Source organism: Nerophis ophidion, linkage group LG18 (assembly GCF_033978795.1).
Source record: "Nerophis ophidion isolate RoL-2023_Sa linkage group LG18, RoL_Noph_v1.0, whole genome shotgun sequence".
NCBI classification, from domain to species: Eukaryota; Metazoa; Chordata; class Actinopteri; order Syngnathiformes; family Syngnathidae; genus Nerophis; species Nerophis ophidion.
The window spans coordinates 12,326,725-12,349,428 of record NC_084628.1 but is presented as its reverse complement, the minus strand read 5'-3'; the positions used below and the strand labels follow the sequence as shown (position 1 = coordinate 12,349,428).

At 39.4% G+C, this 22,704-nt stretch overlaps 1 long non-coding RNA gene across 1 annotated transcript in view; it reads left to right on the top strand.

Annotated features, from left to right (window-relative positions):
- Window positions 1-22,704, top strand: part of LOC133537594 (uncharacterized) — a 247,693-nt gene that overhangs the window by 145,797 nt on the left and 79,192 nt on the right. Inside the window, exon 3 of the long non-coding RNA XR_009802736.1 lies at window positions 89-182. This is a non-coding gene — a long non-coding RNA (uncharacterized LOC133537594). The remainder of the gene's footprint in view (window positions 1-88; window positions 183-22,704) is intronic.

Here is a 22,704-nt window from a genome sequence, read left to right as displayed (position 1 = left end):
AGCTCTTCACAATGCACCACATTGATGCAGGTGAAAAGAACAGAAAGTGACTAATGGCTAACTTGTTGTGGTGTTTTTAATGTTCTAGGCGCCGTAAAATTCCAGGCAGAGTCAAGCCAGGGCCTGACATGCCTGAAATCAAGAAATGATTTCCGCATGAATAAACTGCAGCTTCTGAAACAGTAAGTACAAATTGCATGTTGTAACTCTTTCCTTTTTAGTCTTTTTTTCAACTTTAAATCTGGTAATGCACATGTTGAACTACCCGAAATGTTTATTGGGCCATCTCAGGCAACTGCATTTCAGTTTTGTTCAAGGTTCCTATGCCGATTCATTTGGGTAACCAGACTGAAAGTAACAGGAGTGAGTTTAAGCATATAATCACAAAAATGCTAATGAACATAAAAATATTGTAAAATATACAGACATCAATAGATGGACATACTTGTTTCTGAATGATGCAACCTCCTGAGTATCATGTGACCTTTGGAACATTCTACATATTTTATTTGTTAGGGTAACAGGACTGAGTGAAATCCCAAGAAAATGTTCAGAGTGTAAAATGTACCTACGATAATTTTTTTATTTTTTTTCCTGAGTAAAATGTATTTGAAACAGTTGTATTGAGGGGCAAACTAAATCTATATTCAAATAATGACTTATATTTGTCATTAATTAGTTATAATTGGATATAAATACTGACTTTGATGCCTGAATTTGACAGATAATATAACATAAATAATAAAGCGCTGACAAAAGCTTGTAAAAAGTCTAGTAAAAAAACAAAAAAACATCTTTAAATAATTGCATAAATATGTACTTAATTAATTAAATCATTAATTCATAACTTACTTAATCAAATCATAAAATGATTTATATCATCAACTATATATATATATGTGTGTGTGTCAAATGTGTCATTGAAGAGGTGTAATCCATGTATATATTGTAAATTTATAACACGGTGTGGCACAGTGGTAAAGTGGCCGTGCGCAACCCGAGGGTCCCTGGTTCAATCCCCACCTAGTACCAACCTCATCCCGTCCATTGTGTCCTGATGGGTGCTGGTTAGCGCCTTGCATGGCAGCTCCCTCCATCAGTGTGTGAATGTGTGTGTGAATGGGTAAATGTGGAAGTAGTGTCAAAGCGCTTTGAGTACCTGGAAGGTAGAAAAGCGATATACAAGTACAACCCAGTTAATTTAACACATGTAATTAATTATTATGTTTTTATTTAGTTGTGTCCCATTTGGCACTGCATATAATAAGGACTAACACAAAATGAGTAGAAAATAAGTAATACATTCAAAAAAGGGAAAAGAAATTCAACATACATTTTCTAGTAAATTACATTTTTGCAAGCATGGACATAAGGCATGAAATACCTTTTTTAAATTTTCAAAATTGTAAACTATTTGTTAAAAAAATATTTTGCGGATTTTTTTTCCCCCATGCATGTATTGATTGTATTTCCTGCAGGACGCAATTGGCATCGATTCAGTGGAGTTGCCCAAAATTCATAAGTTGACCAAAATGTTTGAAAAGAAAAAATGTCTTAAAAGATGAGCAAAACTTTATTCGAACAGCCTCCATGCATGATGCATGCGACACCCTCAGTTTTGCATGTTTGGTTCGTTTTTCTTTGTCGTCTTTATTTTAAAATCTTAACAAGGGCTGTTAACAAAATAAGCATTATGTAAAGATGGTCAGCCGACAGGAAGTTTGTCACATCACTTGTTATTCAAGGTTCCATTATAATATTTGTACTCTTTTTTTTATTTTTTTATTTTTTTTAACTTAAAACGGTGAAGTGAAGTGAATGATATTTATATAGTGCATTTTCTCTAGTGACTCAAAGCGCTTTACATAGTGAAACCCAATATCTAAGTTACATTTAAACCAGTGTGGGTGGCACTGGGAGCAGGTGGGTAAAGTATCTTGCCCAAGGACACAACGGCAGTGACTAGGTTGGCGGAAGCGGGAATCGAACCTGCAACCCTCAAGTTGCTGGCACAGCCGCTCTACCAACCGAGCTAAACTAAAACCTTCCAAAAGTTTAATTGAAAACAATTGTAAAAAAAACTAAACCATTTTTGCCAATGGAAACAATAGAAACCCAATTGATTATTTCTCAAGACTCTTGTTCGACGATGGGAGAGCCACACTGATGCCACCTTTGTTCTCTGCTATGAGTTCTGTCTTGAAATCAATTGTGTTTCTCACATTATTCATCCAAGTGCAAGTACATGGAACTTACTTTGCCTTGCTTTGTACTCTTCATCAATACGAAAAATACATCCATCTCTCCATTTTCTACCGCTTATTCCTTTTGGGGTGGCGGGGGGCGCTGGTGCCTATCTCAGCTACAACCGGGCGGAAGGCGGCGTACACCCTGGACAAGTCGCCTCCTCATCGCAGGGCCAACACAGATAGACAGACGACATTCACACTCACATTCACACACTAGGGCCAATACAATAATATAAAAAGCGCGGTGTAATCAACGCGTTTTTGGACATAAGTTCTGCAGAATGATATGTGGGCAACAGGCCGACAGAAACATTTTAATACATTTTTACATTTTTTTTATATGCACAATGGAATGAATTCACGGTAAAAAAAAAATGTGTATGTTTCATTAGTCCGTAGACAACAGTAATGTATAACCCCAAGTTCCCCAACCATTCTGTATTTACATTCCCAAATACAGTAGCTAACTAAACAAGCTAAAATGACCACAATCGTCCTCTAATCCAGTGGTTCTCAAATGGGGGTACGCGTGCCCCTGGGGGTACTTGAAGGTATGCCAAGAGGTACGTGAGATTTTTAAAAAAAACAACAATTCAAAAATCCTTTATAAATATCTTTGCTGAATAATACTTCAACAAAATATGAATGTAAGTTCATAAACTGTGAAAAGAAATGCAACAATGCAATATTCAGTGTTGACAGCTAGATTTTTTTATATCTTTTTTTCCAAATAGTTCAACAAAGTGAGTGTGAATGTTGTCTGTCTATCTGTGTTGGCCCTGCGATGAGGTGGCGACTTGTCCAGGGTGTACCCCGCCTTCCAACTGATTGTAGCTGAGATTGGCGCCAGCGCCCCCTGTGACCCCAGAATGGAATAAGCGGTAGAAAATGGATGGATGGATGGATGTTCCATAAATATTGATATTAAAGATTTCTTTTTTTGTGAAGAAATGTTTAGAATTAAGTTCATGAATCCAGATGGATATCTCTTAAAATCCCCAAAGAGGGCACTTTAAGTTGATGATTACTTCTATGTGTAGAAATCTTTATTCATAATTGAATCACTTGTTTATTTTTCAACAATTTTTTTTGTTGTTTTTATATCTTTTTTTCCAAATAGTTCAACAAAGTGAGTGTGAATGTTGTCTCTCTATCTGTGTTGGCCCTGCGATGAGGTGGCGACTTGTCCAGGGTGTACCCCGCCTTCCGCCCCATTGTAGTTGAGATAGGCGCCAGCGCCCCCCCGCGAGCCCAAAAGGGAATAAGCGGTAGAAAATGGACGGATGGAGTTCAAGAAAGACCACTACAAATGAGCAATATTTTGCACTGTTATACAATGTAATAAATCAGAAACTGATGACATAGTGCTGTATTTTACTTTATCTCTTTTTTTCAACCAAAAATGCTTTGCTCTGATTAGGGGGTACTTGAATCAAAAACATTTTCACAGGGGGTACATCACTGAAAAAAGGTTGAGAACCACTGCTCTAATGCACAAGAGGCAAACGGTATATAGCCAACAGTGGCATGGAAAGTGGAACTTCACATGTAGGTGTGAAAATACAAGAAACCTAATTACTTGATGAGTCAAAATAATTTACTGCCTGGGAATGTACTGACTGTAAAAAGGGACATGATGTCAGACAAAGCAGCACGACTCATCAGTGTTTACTTACTCACTATGAAAAAAACACTACACAGACAGATTAGATGAGGGGTCTCAAACTCCCTTTACCTGGGGGCCACTCGATGCGGAGTCTGGGTGAGGCCGGGCCGGGAGAAAATCTTTCTTAAAAAAATATGTTTCTTATTTCCTCAGCATGTCTAGTTGTATAATGACGTTTCAAATTGTATCCCTTGTGCACCGCAGTTTTCTCCGTGCAAATAAGACATGTCGGGGTGTGCTCAACAAAGAAATATTGCATCTCCCACTTTTCCTGGAATTGTCTTTGCACATAACTAACCTTTCTCTTCACTGCAAGCTTTGAAAAGACATGCTTGGGGTTGTGCAATATATTTGTATTTAGCCGACGCGCTGAGAATATTGTTATTTCCGCAATGTGTGTCGTTCCGCTTTTCCTCACTACAGCAACACGGAGGTCGGCGGATAACAGCCAGGAAAGTACAGGGATAGCGAGCGCAAAAAGGTGACTGCTCCTGGAGTGTTATCAGGCATCATATAGAAATACATGTAGTAGGGGTGTGGGAAAAAATCGATTCGAATACGAATCGCGATTCTCACGTTCGGCGATTCAGAATCGATTCTCTTTTTTTTTTTTTTTTAAATCAATATTTTTATTTTATTTTTAATTTTATTTTATTTTATTTTATTTTATCAATCCAACAAAAAAATACACAGCAATACCATAACATTGCAATCCGATTCCAAAACCAAATCTGACCCAGCAATAAACAGGAGACACAAACACCACACAGAACAAACCAGAAGTAGTGAAACAAAAATGAATATTATCAACAACAGTATCAATATTAGTTATAACTTCAGCATAGCAGTGATTAAAAATCCCTCATTGACATTATCATTAGACATTTATAAAAAATTTAAAAAAGAACAATAGTGTCACAGTGGCTTACACTTGCATCGCATCTCATAAGCTTGACAACACACTGTGTCCAATGTTTTCACAAAGATAAAATAAGTAATATTTTTGGTTCGTTTAATAGTTAAAACAAATTTACATTATTGCAATCAGTTGATAAAACATTGTCCTTTACAATTATAAAAGCTTTTAAAAAAAATCTACTACTCTGCTAGCATGTTATCAGACTGGGGTAGATCCTGCTGAAATCCTATGTATTGAATGAATACAAAATCGTTTTGAATCGGAAAAATATCGTTTTTGAATCGAGAATCGCGTTGAATCGAAAAAATCGATATATAATCGAATCGCGACCCCAAGATCGATATTGAATCGAATCGTGGGACACCCAAAGATTCGCAGCCCTAATGTGGTGTTCATCAGGTGAGGCAATGCAAGTTAAACAATAAAAAAAACAAATAACTGTTTGAATTGGTCCAGGTTATCGGGTACTGTTATTACTGACGGACAGGTGTCGCAGTGTTACTACAGCCAGACACGTAAGAAAAGCCTCGTTTTCATGGCAACCTTTCTGTCGCTTAAACTCATTTTCCGCTTTTCCACTAATGCAGGGGTAGGCAACCCAGATCGTTGAAAGAGCCATTTTGGACCCAAGTAACCCAACGCTGTCAAGCGTCATTCATATAGAACTCGTGGGCCTCACTAACATTAAACTTTCATATCAAGGTGGGGGCAGCAAAACAACGTCTCGCAGGCCCGCAGGGCTGCGTGTCTGAGACCCCTGGATTAGATGAATCCTGTGAATCTGCATTGTAGGCCACCTCATCGAAGCAGTTTTGTTACTCTATAGCAGGGGTAGGGAACCTATGGCTCTAGAGCCAGATGTGGCTCTTCTGATGACTGCATCTGGCTCTCGGATAAATCTGAGCTGACATTGCTTAACACGATAAGTAATGAATAATTCCACTTGTGATGACAGTGTTAAAAATAATGTTCAACATATAAAACATTCTCATGCATTTTTAATCCATCCACCCGTTTTCTACTGCACCTGTTCAAGAAGTTGCGTTAATGGTAAGAAGTTATTTATTTATTATTGGTTAGTGTGGGGTTTGCCCTTCTCGGGGTTCTTCAGACCACCAAGCACCGACATGAGAGCCTGTTTCAGGGTTACAATATTTTTTTTATTTTCAATAAGTCTCTCAGTTGCTTTTCAACAATTGTATTTTTCTCTTTCGTTCTCGCTCGTGCTTTGGCTCCAGCCCCAACCCCGTCTCTCCTCCTGGCTGCTGCTTATAACAGAGCGGCAGGTGATTAGATAACAAGGCCCAGGTGGGCCATCGACGCACCTGTCGCTGATTTCGAGGCCGGTCCTGGCACACCCCAGTTCGCTGCAGGCCCGCAGGCCACGCCGCCTCCACAGTTAGCTTCAGAATAACAATGTTAATACAACGAATAAGAGACCTATTATACTCTAGAAATTAGTTGTGTTCAGTGTTAAAAAAAAATATTATATGGCTCTTATGGAAATATATTTTAAAATATTTGGCTTTTTGGCTCTGTCAGCCAAAACGGTTTTCGACCCCTGCTCTATAGAATGCACGGAATAGGAAAATAAGTGTTTTTTTTCTCACATAAGGAATGTGTTTGATAAAAAATAAATAATGTATATATATATATATATATATATATATGTCTGTATGTATGCATGTATTTTTTTTTGGGGGGGGGTGTTGGAAGAATGGAAAGAATGAAGCAATGTTGGTTGCATTAACAAAATGCACTTGCCGTCTGGTAACCGCGCAAAAGAGGAAGGCGTATCAATTATCATGTTTGGTTGCGCCATCTTGCTGTCTTGCTGTTGATTCCCTGCACGGAGTGAGAAGAGAAAATAAACATTAATGCTGCAAAGAGCGAAGATATTGTTATTAAAACAGAAAAATTTACCTCGGCAGTATGGCGTTTTTTTTGTTTTTTTCTAATCGGACCGTAGTCCTCGGCCACACATCTTTTTTTTTCAACCATTGATGTTTCCTACTCGGATGTACGGAAACAATATTAAATCACAAAATAAAACAAATGTGCTCGTTTAAAATGATGTTTTGGTCCAATAATATTTACTGCATTTCCATACATGAATAACAACAACAGATAACAATTAAATGTTACACAGACCATGTCTCTTCAAGGCAGTAAACCTGCAAAAAAAAAAGATGTTCTTCACATTTTCACATTCACATGTTCTATCTACATTCTACACTATTTGATCACATCTGTAATTTTGCATTTCATACACAGTCAATAGTTTTGCACCTAAATTTAAAAAGGTTATTGTTAAGTGTTTTGTTGTTAAGTAGTTCTGAAATTTTTTAAATTGATTGACTGTGTGATTTCATTTATTTTCTGTCTTGATAATTGAGGGAATTATAATCAGACAAAAGTTACATTTAAATATATTTTTGTCCTTATTAGGGTTGCACAGTATACCGGTATCCGTATAGTACTCCGATACTAATAATCATATTCGGTGCTATACCGCCTCTGAAAAGTACCGGTCCCGTACCTGAATGTAAACAAACGCCATTGGTGGATCCACACCTAACATCCACTGTAATGATACCAAGTACAATAGCGTATCTAGTCGATAGTACTATGATTACGTTGATATTTTTTGGCATCACAACTTCTTCTTTCGTTATTTTTTTTAAAAATTCCATCCATCCATCCATCTTCTTCCGCTTATCCGAGGTCGGGTCACGGGGGCAACAGCCTAAGCAGGGAAACCCAGACTTACCTCTCCCCAGCCACTTCGTCTAGCTCTTCCCGGGGGATCCCGAGGCGTTCCCAGGCCAGCCGGGAGACATAGTCTACCCAATGTGTCCTGGGTCTTCCCCGTGGCCTCCTACCGGTTGGACGTGCCCTAAACACATTCCTAGGGAGGCGTTCGGGTGGCATCCCGATCAGATGCCCGAACCACCTCATCTGGCTCCTCTCGATGTGAAGGAGCAGCGGCTTTACTTTGAGTTCCTCCCGGATGGCAACGCTTTTCACCCTATCTCTAAGGGAGAGCCCCGCCACTCGGCGGAGGAAACTAATTTCGGCCGCTTGTACCCGTGATCTTATCCTTTCGGTCATGACCCAGAGCTCATGACCATAGGTGAGGATGGGAACGTAGATCGACCGGTAAATTGAGAGCTTGGCCTTCCGGCTCAGCTCCTTCTTCACCACAACGGATCGATACAGCGTCCGCATTACTGAAGACGCGGCACCGATCCGCCTGTCGATCCCACGATCCACTCTTATCTCACTCGTGAACAAGACTCCTAGGTACTTGAACTCCTCCACTTGGGGCAGGGTCTCCTCCCCAACCCGGAGATGGCATTCCGCCCTTTTCCGGGCGAGAACCATGGACTCGGCCTTGGAGGTGCTTATTCTCATTCCTGTCGCTTCACACTCGGCTGCGAACCGATCCAGTGAGAGCTGAAGATCTCGGTCGGATGAAGCCATCAGGACCACATTATCTGCAAAAAGCATAGACCTAATCCTGCGGTCGCCAAACCGGAACCCCTCAACGCCTTGACTTTTTAATTCATGTTATGTTTATAAACTCAGGAAATATGTCCCTGGACACATGAGAACTTTGAATATAACCAATGTATGATCCTGTATCGGATTGATACATACATTTTTGGTATCATCCAAAACTAATGTAAAGTATCAAACAGAAGAATAAGTGATTATTACATTTTAACAGAAGTGTAAATAGAACATGTTAAACGAGAAAGTAAGCAGAAATTAACAGTAAATGAACAAGTAGATTAATAATTCATTGTCTACCACTTGTCCTTAATGATTTTGACAAAATAATAGAATGGAAAATGACACAATATGTTACTGCATATGTCAGCAGCTAATTTAGAAGCTTTTGTTTGTTTACTTACTAATAAAAGACAAGTTGTCTAGTATGGATTGAATTTACCATGAATTGATTAATGTGGACCCTGACATAAACAAGTTGAAAAACTTATTCGGGTGTTACCATTTAGTGGTCAATTGTACGGAATATGTACTGTGCTGTGCAATATACTAATAAAAGTTTCAATCAATCAATTAATTTTCACTATTTTATTTAAGGAAAAACTTGTAATAAAAAACATTTGTTTAATGTACTGTAACATATTTTGCTAATATAAAGCCAATAATGCAAGTTTTTGTGGTCCCCCTTTATTTAGAAAAGTAACGAAAAGTATTGAAATAATTTTTGGACCGGTACCAATATATTGGTATCGGGACAACACTAGTATAGGGTCTATAAGAGGTTACTACCTAAGAAGGAGGTGTTTCCATTGGTCAACTTTTATAAGCAAGCGTAACTTGGTAAGTAAGGGAGATATGTTATTTTCCTCCCGTTCGGTGCTCATAAACAAGTTCTAAAGAATTATTGTTCTGACTACTATCTTAACTGGCTAAGCCTTTTTTATACCTGTATGGTCGTTTAAAATTGTCGTCCGCTCATTATAAGGATAAGGAGACTATTTTCAATATAGTATTACGGGTTGCTAGAATCATGTCGACACTGCATGGTATGCTGCATGAGACGATGTAAGACACGATCACATGAGGAAACAAACAGCTGACTATCTGGGATCAAACGAGATCAAAGATTCACGGATCCACATCAAAAGAAATCGGTGTAGTTGACACGGGCGAGGCGGGGGTCTTCACATCAAAACGTCGATGCCTCCCAAAGCTGCACCGGTAACGACAAACGCCCGGCGTGCCAAGTTAATGCGGTGGAGGTTTGCCAACCGCGGACATCGCTGCAAACTGAGCCGCCCTGTTCTCCGTCGCCCCCCAGAGGAATACACAAAATGCCGGCCGAGCGTTTAGAAAACGTGGCTTTTAATGTTTCCTTAATTGAGGGACATTAATCAATTGTGCTCCATCAGCAGAGGCTAAGATGGCCTGTAAGCATCTGCCCACCATCCAGCTCTGAGACCAGCTGGCCCCTCAACCCACGCTCTGCTGCAAGAAATCACTTTTGACTCCATCCATCAAAGCTACATTAATATTCCATCCTAAGCTGCCTGCTGCTTGGACTGCACTCATGGGCTTAATTACACGTCGGCCTTGCCAGTGGAAGGTGACCGCAGAGAGCTGTGGCAACTGTCAGTGGCCATACACTTATACCCCATCTGGGACCGGAGGGACTCTTTCGGGATTGTCTGTCCGCTCTGGCTCGTACATACCGCTTACAAAGGACGTGAGGCGGGGGTTAGGTATCAGAAATCGGGGACAATGGCAACAACTGCGCATCTAATTTAGCTCCTTGTTTATCGCAAGTTTGTAATCAGATCCGGCACACAATGGTGCTGAGCACAATGGAATGGTGATCAGGGAGCTATTGTTTTTCAAGCTAATTAGCCCCTGAGTCCCCATCCCGGAGTTAAATGCGGCTAAAAGTGGCGTACGCCGCTTGTACGGTTTTAAAAAAAGAGCCCTACAAGTTCGTCTAATTTAGGGACATGTTACATGATGGCCTAGTTATATGTTCGGTACGCTGCTGTGTAAAAATGGACTTCAAACAATACCTGTGCTATAGGGTGGACGTATTGTGATTACCAAAAACCAGGTCAATCAGCAATGAGATACAGTGAGGGCAAAAAAGTATTTAGTCAGCCACCGATTGTTCTCCCACTTAAAATGATGACAGAGGTCTGTAATTTTCATCATAGGTACACTTCAACTGCGAGAGACAGAATGTGAAAAAAAATACAGGAATTCACACTGTAGGAATTTTAAATAATTTATTTGTAAATTATGGTGGAAAATAAGTATTTGGTCAACCATTCAAAGCTCTCACTGATGGAAGGAGGTTTTGGCTCAAAATTTCACGATACATGGCCCCATTTATTCTTTCCTTAACACGGATCAATCGGCCTGTCCCCTTAGCAGAAAAACAGCCCCAGAGCATGATGTTTCCATCCCCATGCTTCACAGTAGGTATGGTGTTCTTGGGATGCAACTCAGTATTCTTCTTCCTCCAAACACGACGAGTTGAGTTTATACCAAAATGGATACATGGATGATACATTAGAGGATTTGTAGAATGTCATTTGGTCAGATGAAACCAAAATAGAACTTTTTGGTATAAACTCAACTCGTCGTGTTTGCACAGTACACAAAATCCCTCCCCTTGTTTGGAATGAATACTTAGGCCTACTACGCAACTGTATTTTAATGTTGATCATTATAGCGTACTTGGAGAGGATTTTTTTTTTCTGAGGTGGTACTTGGTGAAAAAAAGTCAGGACCACTGATATTATTAATGTTTCTTCTCTAAGTAATAGAGACCGCATCTCAATGGACACATACATTACTTCCTGTTATCCATGTTGTAGTTTTTAGCCCTTCCATATGGAGTCTACTCACAGATATACGTTCAAACTATACGCTAATTTGTATTACAAAGGACAGCACGGAAGGATGAATGCCCCACATCAAGAGCATAGAGAGAAAGAAAGGGCTTATTGACAACGGCACGTACTACAATGGTGGGCGCTTACACATTTTAACTTATTAGGATCCAAAATATGTATGAGCAGGTACCGATAGGCAAGAAAAATTGGTTTGCATAATCGGGCCAAACAAAATGCCTTCTAATAATGGGTGCCATTTTGGGGTTCTTATACACAAACAATAATAAAATCCCGTATGTTGCAGCTCAAGACGTCTGACTATGGTAGCCGTAATGCTCCGCGTTCCATCAAGCAATGCAGCTTTGTTGCTTACTAGATTCCTATTAAAAATGTTGACAGATTTTTAAGCCCTGTGTAAAATGTTCGATTTTCTCAATAAAACACCAAAGTTTGGTCTTGCTTGCTCACAGTTACTTGCTAGCGTCATCTATCCACACGTACTGTATCTCCTATGCGTAACAGACATCTACTGGTGACACTTAACATTACACCCTGAACCAAATAAAATTGGTTCCAGATCAGTGAGCAGGAATAGAAGTTGTACACACATAAGGCGCGCCACGATTTAAAGCACAGTTTTGAGAAAATGAAAGGTTTTATTAAGTGTGCCTTATAAGCTGAAAACTATGGTAATCTCAATTCTATTGCAATTCGATAGTGGTTCTCATAATTGTTTTATTAAAGTGCTGGCATGTGTAATAATCTAAAAATAGAGTAATCTATTACTTCTTTCGATTGATCAAAAAATCGAATAAAACACATTTTCAAACTATATGCATATTTTAGGCGAAATATTTGAAATGTTTGTGTTGTATGCTTGCCACAACTTTCATTATTTTTCTTTCTAATAAATACACATCATCCACATTGAAATTGTACTTTTGACTTGTGCGTATTAATAAAAACAACCATCAATGACTTAGATAATCTATCAGTTTGTTTGATTTATTGAGTAATCGGATAAAACAGGTGTTATAGCCCAGTGGTCCCCAACCTTTTTGTATCCGCGGACTGGTCAACGAGGGGGTGTCATTTTTTTTTTTGTTTTTTTTTCTGTCATGAAAAAGGGACGTTTTTTTCATGAAAAAGGGAGGTTTTTGTGGTTGGTGCACTAATTGTAAGTGTTTGTTGTGGTTTTTTATGTTGATTTAATAAAAAAAAAAAAATAATAATAATTTTTTTTTTTTTTTTTTTTTTTTAATAGAAAATTATTCCGCGGCCCAGTGGTTGGGGACCACTGTTATAGCCTAGATACGTTTTTCAGTTCAGTTCAGTTTCAGTTTATTTTGAACATGCAATACGATACAATGTAATGCATCAGATCATTACAGTTGTTTCATTACAGCACGTCCGAAAAGGAGTAGGAAGAAGCAGAGTTTATTTAATCCTACCCCTTTTCATTCCATAGCAACGTTATCCCATTTCCTTGTTTTCTGTAACAGAAGAGTGAATACATAAATATTACATGAACAATATACCATAGTAGGCAAAAAAATATTAAATAAATAAAAAAAGTGTTCAAGATGTTCGTCGTAATTATTGGGGCGGTATAGCTCGGTTGTTAGAGCGGCCGTGTCAGCAACTTGAGGGTAGCAGGTTCGATCCCCGCTCCCGCCATACTAGTCACTGCCATTGTGTCCTTGGGCAAGACACTTTACCCACTATCGGGTTTCACTATGTAAAGCGCTTTGAGTCACTCGAGAAAAAGCGCTATTTAAATATAATTCACTTCACTCCACTATTGTTCTGTGTACTTTGTGAACGCTCGTAGTTTGAACAGTTTCTTAAAATGAATCATATTGGTGCTTTGTTTGATTTTGTTTGGTTAGTCAGTTCCATAATGTAATTCCACATACTGAGATGCTGAAGGTTTTAAGTGTTGTACGTGCATACAAAAGTTTTGAATTAGATTTTCCTCTAAGGTTATATTTTTCCTTTTTTGTTGAGAAGAATTGTTGTACATATTTTAAGGAAACACGTTTGTATAAAAATATCTACTTGTCATAACGTTTTTTCTAATAAAGGTACATCAAGTTTAAAATTGCATTTTTAACATCTGTGCATTGATACAAAATAAAATATTAAAAAAATCTCCACCACAACACGGACCTAGTGTGCCATGTAGTCCGGATTTGATCATTTTTTATTAGTTACACTCATCAAATGATCAATCAAAGCAAGAGAATATAAATAAAAAAATGTTTCTAAATGATCTAATCAATTAATTTTTGCAGGCGAGTGTCATTTATCCGCAATTGTATTAACATCACTTTGAAAGACCGTATAGTTCTTAATAATTTCATTCCGGTCGACCTTGGTCCAAGTCCAGGAGGTCCAACAATAAAAATAACATAAATCAACATGAGAAACATTTTATATATAATTTTTGGATTGAGTGATTCATAACAAAAGACAATATGTCAAACATTCAGCACTTCGAGTGGGAACTGTTACGATCCCCCTGAAAGCAAGAGTTCCACAAGCAACCTTTGACCTCAAAGCATTAACCTCCGACCTGCAACAGGTGGAGACGGTGTCTTTCCAGCCAGTCCGCCCCAAGTGTCAGGGGCCTTCCCGCGACTCCTCTCGCCTCTTTAAACAAATATTATCATTCATGCAGACAAACACGGTGTGGGCTACATGTGAGGTCTGAAAGCACATGTCAATGCTGTGTCTGCAACAAGAAGGGTCTTAGCCGGTTGACATGCGTGTGGAAAACAACCCAAACACCTGTTCAGCACACAGGACAATAACGGGAGGTGAAGTGGAGCAAGTGGACATTTATTAGCTCTTAATAGAGCCAAGGGACATTTTGTGACATTTAAGATTGGCTCCAGCACCCTCCCGCGACCCCAAAAGGGACAAGGGGTAGAAAAATGGATGGAAGATTTTTGTTGTATTTTTCAAGCTTATTTATTATTTGTCACATTTTGTCCCTGTTCCTATCCCTCAAGTATCTTAAAGTATTCCTTCATGTTAAGATAGCCATTTGGACTACTCGCCTTCAATCAATCAATCAATGTTTACTTATATAGCCCTAAATCACTAGTGTCTCAAAGGGCTACACAAACCACCACGACATCCTCGGTAGGCCCATATAAGGGCAAGGAAAACTCACACCCAGTGGGACATTGGTGACAATGATGACTATGAGAACCTTAGAGAGGAGGAAAGCAATGGATGTCGAGCGGATCTAACAGGATACTGTGAAAGTTCAATCCACAATGGATACAACACAGTCGCGAGAGTCCAGTCCAAAGAGGATCCAAGACACAGCACCGAGAGTCCCGTTCACAGCGGAGCCAGCAGGAAACCATCCCAAGCGTAGGCGGACCAGCAGCGCAGAGATGTCCCCAGCCGATACACAGGCGAGCGGTACATGGCCACCGGATCGGACCGGACCCCCTCCACACGGGAGAGTGGGACATAGAAGAAAAAGAAAAGAAACGGCAGATCAACTGGTCTAAAAAGGAGGTCTATTTAAAGGCTAGAGTATACAAATGAGTTTTAAGGTGAGACTTAAATGCTTCTACTGAGGTGGCATCGCGAACTGTTACCGGGAGGGTATTCCAGAGTACTGGAGCCCGAACGGAAAATGCTCTATAGCCCGCGGACTTTTTTTGGGCTTTGGGAATCACTAATAAGCCGGAGTCCTTTGAACGCAGATTTCTTGCCGGGACATATGGTACAATACAATCGGCAAGATAAGATGGAGCTAGACCGTGTAGTATTTTATACGTAAGTAGTAAAACCTTAAAGTCACATCTTAAATGCACAGGAAGCCAGTGCAGGTGAGCCAGTACAGGCGTAATGTGATCAAACTTTCTTGTTCTTGTCAAAAGTCTAGCAGCCGCATTTTGTACCAACTGTAATCTTTTAATGCTAGACATGGGGAGTAATCGAGCCTTCTATTTTTAAATTGTATATTCCTCCAACAGGCTTCACGGTGGCAGAGTGGTTAGTGCGTCTGCCTCACAACACGAAGTTCCTGCAGTCCTGGGTTCAAATCCAGGCTCGGGATCTTTCTGTGTGGAGTTTGCATGTTCTCCCCGTGAATGCGTGGGTTCCCTCCGGGTACTCCGGCTTCCTCCCACTTCCAAAGACATGCACCTGGGGATAGGTTGATTGGCAACACTAAATTGGCCCTAGTGTGTGAATGTGAGTGTGAATGTTGTCTGTCTATCTGTGTTGGCCCTGCGATGAGGTGGCGACTTGTCCAGGGTGTACTCCGCCTTCCGCCCGATTGTAGCTGAGATAGGCGCCAGCGCCCCCCGCGACCCCGAAAGGGAATAAGCAGTAGAAAATGGAGGGATGGATATTCCTCCAACAGACGCTACTCCTTTTTCCCATTCAAAGCATGCAGAGAATGTTCGCTCCTTTTACTATGTATGTATTTATGTATGGTATTGTAGTGTAAAGTTTGTACTGAATAATATATGTGGTATGGCATAGTTAGTATTTTATAGAATAATATTGCATTGTGTTGAACACTATAAACTGTTACTTTTTTCCCAAACTTTGAACCCTGCGGCTTATACATATGTGCGGCCAATCTATGGATTTTACTTCGCTAACGGCCGAATTACGGAATTGATTAAGCAAATAAATCAAACATTGATAAAAAAAAAAAATCCACTTTAGGAAACTGTTAAACTAAAATTGTTTAAAAAGTACAAATAAATAAATAAGTGATAAATGGGTTGTACTTGTATAGCGCTTTTCTACCTTCAAGGTACTCAAAGCGCTTTGACACTACTTCCACATTCACACACTGATGGAGGGAGCTGCCATGCAAGGCGCTAACCAGCACCCACCAGGAGCAAGGGTGAAGTGTCTTGCTGAAGGACACAACGGACGTGACGCGGATGGTACTAGGTGGGGATTGAACCAGGGAAAATCGGGTTGCGCACGGCCACTCTCACACTGCGCCACGCCGTCCTCAATATTGATTCATATTAAAGAGGGGGTAGATCACAAGTTAGCATTCACAAGCCTGATGGCCTGTGGGTAGAAACTGTTTGTCAGTCTCGTAGTCCTGGATTTCAGGCTTCTGTATCGTCTGCCTGATGGTAGGCGACTGAAGAGACTGTGCTGGTGGTGTGTACTGTCCTTTATGATGCTGTGTGTCCTGAGGGGAAGGCTGCTCTTGATATGTACTGAGCAGTTTTAATCACTCGCTGGAGTGCCTTCTTGTCCTTAGCAGTGCACTTTCCATACCAGACTGTGATTGAGCTGGTAAGGACACTCTCAACCGTACTTCTATAGAAGTTGCTGAGAATTTTGGGTGGCATGCCAAATTTTCTCAGCCTTCTTAGGAAGTACAGTCGCTGCTGGGCTTTCTTTACTGTTTGTTGGGTGTTGTGGTCCCAGGTGAGGTCCTCGCTGATGTGGGTCCTGAGGAATTTAAAGGTTTTCACCCTGTTCACCTTTGTCCCCCCCATGCACAGAGGTGTGTACTGTGCACTCCTTCTCCGTGCGTTAATAATAATTTCCTTGGTTTTGTATGTTTTCAAGGAGAGATTATTATCCTGACACCAGGCCACCAGTTCCGCTACCTCCCTTCTGTACGCTGCCTCAGCTCCCCCGGTGATCAGTCCGACGACCATAGTGTCATTTTCACACTTGATGATACTGGTGTTGTTCTGGGAGGCCACACAGTCGTGTGTGAAGAGGGTGCACAATAGGGGGCTCAGCACGCAGCCTTGGGGGGTCCCTATGCTTAGAACCTTTGTGCCTGATGTCTGGTTGCCGATTCTGACTGTCTGGGGCCGGTTTGTGAGAAAGTTCAGGACCCAGTCACAGAGAGTTGGTATCAGACTAACAGTGAGGAGTTTAGCAGTGGGTTTTTGTGGGATGACCATGTTAAAAGCAGAACTGTAGTCGATGAATAATAGCCTGCCATAGGTGTCCTTGCCCTCTAAGTGGATGAGGGTGGTGAGGATGACGGTGTCTACTGCATCCCCAGTGGACCGATTCTGCTGGTAGGCAAACTGTAGAGGGTCCACTGTAATCCGGTGCACCTTTTGTATGACTATAGACCTGAATAGACCCGCTCGTCGGCAGTGCATTTTAAAATCCTGGGCATCCTTTGGTCAAAATATAAGGTAGTCTCTATAGTATGTATCGTACGCATTACATATTATATTTTAGGCGTAGAGGCGTACTTTTTACAGACAGACAACATTCACACTCACATTCACACACTAGGGCCAATTTAGTGTTGCCAATACCTATTACCGGTTCAAATTAAAAATAACTGATACAACATAAAATAAATCATTCATAAAAAGTGGCAGAAATAATTCATAACTTACAATATCTGCCTCTATTTGCACAAGTACATAAATTGCTGTTCAACTCCGAAGACTATTAAGGCCTATTTCTATTTCATAACATACATCAATAAATAAAAACAATAAAAGAATAACATCAGCTTACTCAGTCATACATAATTTTTACATTTTGCTTCATTTTAAATACAGAATAAGATGTAAAATGTTTTGTTCCACTGTCAAGTTTGTTCCATGAACTGACATCCTCGATTGGGATACATCCTTCAAAACAAAAACAATCAATAAGCGATACATAATGGGCAATATGTATATTTCATAACATACACCAATAAATAAAAACAATAAAAAAATATCAGCTTACTCATTCATACATTTTCATTATAATTTTTACATTTTGCTTCATTTTAAATACAGAATAAGATGTAAAATGTTTTGTCCCACTGTCAAGTTTGTTCGATAAACTGACATCCTTGATTGGGATACATCCTTCAAAACAAAAACAATCAATAAGCGGTACATAATAGGCGATACGTCTATTTCATAACATAAAACAAAAAATTAAAAAAACAACATCAGCTTACTCAGTCATACATTTTCATCATATTTTTTTTACATTCCAGGAAAAGGTGTAATATGTTTTGTTCCACTGTCAAGCTTGTTCCATAAACTGACATCCACGATTGGGATACATCCTTCAAAACAAAAACAATCAATAGGCGGTACATAATGGGCTATATGTCTATTTCATAACATACCACAATAAATACAAAAAAAAAATAACATCAGCTCACTCAGTAATATGTTTTCATCATCATTTTTTACATTTTGCTGGACTTTGAATACAAGAAAAGATGTAAATTGTTTTGTGCCACTGTAAAGTTTGTTCCATAATTTGACACCCTTGTTTGAGATGCATCCTTCAAAACTAAAACAATCAATAGGCTATACAAATAAAATATACAATATACAAACAATGAGAAAACATAGAAAAGGAATATTTGAGCCAATCATTAACCATAGCACCTAATAATAATGATGATAATAATTATTATAATGATAATGATAATACAATTACATTTATTCTATTGAATTTGTTTTTGTACAGTTTTTAGAAGTCCAGTATTAAACGTCAGCAAGAAGTACAGCTGTAACAGTGACGTGCTGTCAGGGGAGGCAAGTGAGGCAGTGCCTCACCTTGCCACCAGGAGGGGTAAAAGGCTTAACTATGAGATGTTCAAAAAAACAGAGTAACAAAATAAGTTTGAATATTTGTCTTTTGGTCTATGCTTTCTATGTAATTTTGGTGTGGTTCCTGTCTATTTGGATAATTTTCATGGTCAAAATCGCGGAAATTCTGTTTCCTGATCAAAATAACACAGCAGACCAGAAGTGAGGCAGACACAGTTGGTGCCTCCACGGCTACACACAGTGTGTTTTTGGCGTGTGCGTGCGAGAGGGCGCATGCTTGTTGGCACTGGGAAAAGGCAGGCCTTGAGGCAGCAAGTACCTCTGCCTCAAAGTAGGGGGGCGATATATTGTTGAATGCCTTGGCAGTAATCTGACTCGCCACACTGGGAGAAATGGGGGCGATAGAGCTAGCAGCGGAAGCCACCCTTTTTTCTTTCTTTTTTTTTAAACTGTATTTAAAACAAACATGGCACTTTTATTAGAGTAAGCCAGTGTTTGTGGGTGTTATTGCTGCTCCAAGTAAAAATACAGAAATGTAAGATACACTCACAATACTTGATTTATTTTGTTAAAAGAAAATGGGACCAACAAGTATTTAATAACAACTTTGTCAAATACTTTTTCGACCATTTTTTTTAAAACCATAATATCATTATGATAAGGTTTTTATGAAAGCAAATAACTCCCTTAGTTTTCCTGTTATTCTAATGTGCAACCTAAATCAAAGATGATTAGAACTGCTCATATGGATTTAAGTAAAAAAAAGAAGAAAAAATAATCCAAAAGTATCTATGCCTCACCTGGTGTATAATTCACCGCACGTCACTGAGCTGTAAGTATGCTAAATTAGTGGTCCCCAACCACCGGGCCGCAGAATAATTTTTTATTCATTTTTATTTAAAAAAAAAAAAATATATATATATATATTTATTTATTTTTTATTAAATCAACATAAAAAACACAATGTACACTTACAATTAGTGCACCAACCACAAAAACCTCCCTTTTTCATGACAAAAACGTCCCTTTTTCATGACAAAGAAAAAAAAAAAAAAAGATTCCCCCTATAATCCCCCCTGGGCCGCGGGACAAATTATTAAGCGTTGACCGGTCCGCGGGTACAAAAAGGTTGGGGACTACTTTGCGAAATTACAACACAACTGCTGCTTATGTACTTTTTGGAGTTATTGACGCTTAACAATATTTAACCCCCTTTTGGAACGATGACATTATTCGTCCTAAGGAGTATGTTTGTTTTGTTTGTTTTAACAATGACATTTGTAATAGTTAGGGCGGAGGGAATTATTACTGGTATTTTTACCAGCGTTTTGGAGAAGCTGACATTTACATTAGCGCTTGTACAGTATGTCATCTAAAGCCATTAAATGAAGTAACGAGGATGGATTTAGCCAAAAGGAAAGTGCGTGGGCATGATGATGATTCACAGCTAATATTGTTTGCATGACGAAAGTCGATTACAATTCCGCGAGCTGTCCGTCAAAGCTACTCTTTCGAACATCAGCGTGAGAAGTAGATACTTAAAATCGGAATTCTTGATCCACTTTAACAATTATTCCTTCCAGAATCTCTCTGGCTTGGCATCTAGGAGACTGTTCTCTCTCCAGAGCTTATGTCGATTCGCAACGGAGGCCGAGAGGCACAGAGTGCTCTGTTGGCCGACGACCAAACGGAGCAACTTTGATGTGCAACTGTTTGGTTCTCGGGACATGGCGTATTCACGGGCCAGTTGGGAAGAAGGGGATAGCTGGGGTGGGGGGGGCTTGTCCGATAGGTGTCGGCAATCACCCGCTGCTCTGTCCTCATCACAGAGGGAATGCATGCAAGTGGTCCCCGGAGGCTCTCTCTGACGTGGCTTTCAATGGCAAACGAGTTTTAATGGAGAGGTCAGCGAGAGTTCCTGACCGGCGGGGGCCAAGGGCCAGGTGGCACATCACAGCGTCCCTATGTGCAGCTATCCCCAGAATGCGACACAGTGGCGTCGGCAAGTTTGCCTCTGATCAGCGAGGGGAGGGCCGGGCGTCGTCGCGCTGCCAAATGCTTAGCGGGCTCTGCCAACTTTCACCGCCGTGATCTTTTGGTCAAAGGCACTGCTGATCTACTGTAGAGCTTTTCTACAATCACCGAATCTGTTTTGTAATGTAGTAATAAAAGTTGAATTAGTTCATTCCGGGTCAGGACAAGTTCAAACTAAAATAAAGTAAAACTTTCCATCCATCCATCTATTTACTACCGCTTATTCCCTTGGGGTCTCTGGTGCCTATTTTAGCTACAATCGGGCGGAAGGCGGGTACAACCTGGACAAGTCACCATTTCATCACAGGGCCACCACAGATAGACAGACAACATTCACACTCACATTCACACACCAGGGCCAATTTAGTGTTGCCAATCAACATATCCCCAGGTGCATGTCTTTGGAGGTGGGAGGAATCCGGAGTACCCTGATGGAACCAACGCAGTCACGGGGACGACATACAAACTCCACACAGGAAGATCCCGAGCCTGGGATTGAACCCAGGACTACTCAGGACCTTCGTATTGTGAGGCAGACGCACTAACCCCTCTTCCCCACCGTGCTTGCTGCCCTAAAGTAAAACTACTCTCCACTTAAGGGAGCGGACATAGTTGTTTTGCAGAGCGATGCTGTCATCTAGTGGCCTTGTATAAGTATTGCTTGAATTAATACAATATTACTGTCTCTTTGTAGATACTTTACTGGCCTGTATTGTTGAGAAAATCAAAATTATACTGTTCCCTTTCAAGTAGAAAAAAACATTTGTATATATATATATATATATATATACATACATACATATATATATATATATGTGTGTATATATATATGTGTGTGTGGGGGGGGGGGGAGGGGGGAAATCACAAGACTATTTCATCTCTACAGAACTGTTTCATGAGGGGTTCCTTCAATCATCAGGACAAATCTCCTGATGATTGAGGGAACCCCTCATGAAACAGTTCTGTAGAGATGAAATAGTCTTGTGATTTTTTCCCACACACACACACACATATATATATATATATATATATATATATATATATATATATATATATATATATATATATATATATATATATATATATATATATATATATATATATATATATATACATATATATATATATATGTGTATATATATATATATGTATGTATATAGTTGTTGGCAAACTACTTGTCATTTTCTTACTTTTCGACAACATGCTGTTTACGTTAGCATATGTTTAAGTGATTTTAACGTATATTATTGCAACACTTATGGGACATTGTGAGAGTCCAAAACGTCACCCATCCATCACCTAACCAGTCTATATTATACAAGTGAAAATTATTTAGGGGTTCTGAAAAAAATCTAATCCAAAATGCAATTCCTATTTATTCCGATTGATAGTTCTCAAACATTATTTAAAATGAATAAAAACAAATAACTCTTTTTGATTTTTTTTTGGTAAGAATTAGCATTTCACATTTTAGATGCCATACGCTAGCCGCCAAAAGGAGCATTTGTACCCTGTTTTGAAAGGTTAATTCAAAATTCCTATAGCAAATAATATTTTGCGAGAATCGGTTTGAATTGAGAGTCTTCTTAAATATAGGATTCTGAATTGAATTGGTATTACATTGAATCGGAAAGTAAAACTTGGGGTGGGGGGGGGACACATAGGTTTGTTTTTTTACAGAGTGAAGCTGTCATCTAGTGGCCTTTTATAGGTATTGCTTTAATTAATAAATCATTGTTACTTTGCTTGTTTGTTTTGTTTAAGGAAATGATACTGTTCTTTGTCAAATAGGAAAAAAACAACTATACATTGTTTGCAAACGATTATAATTTTCTTACTTTTTGACTACATTTTGTTGACGTTAGTATTTGGTTTAGTGATGGTAATGTATTTTATTGTA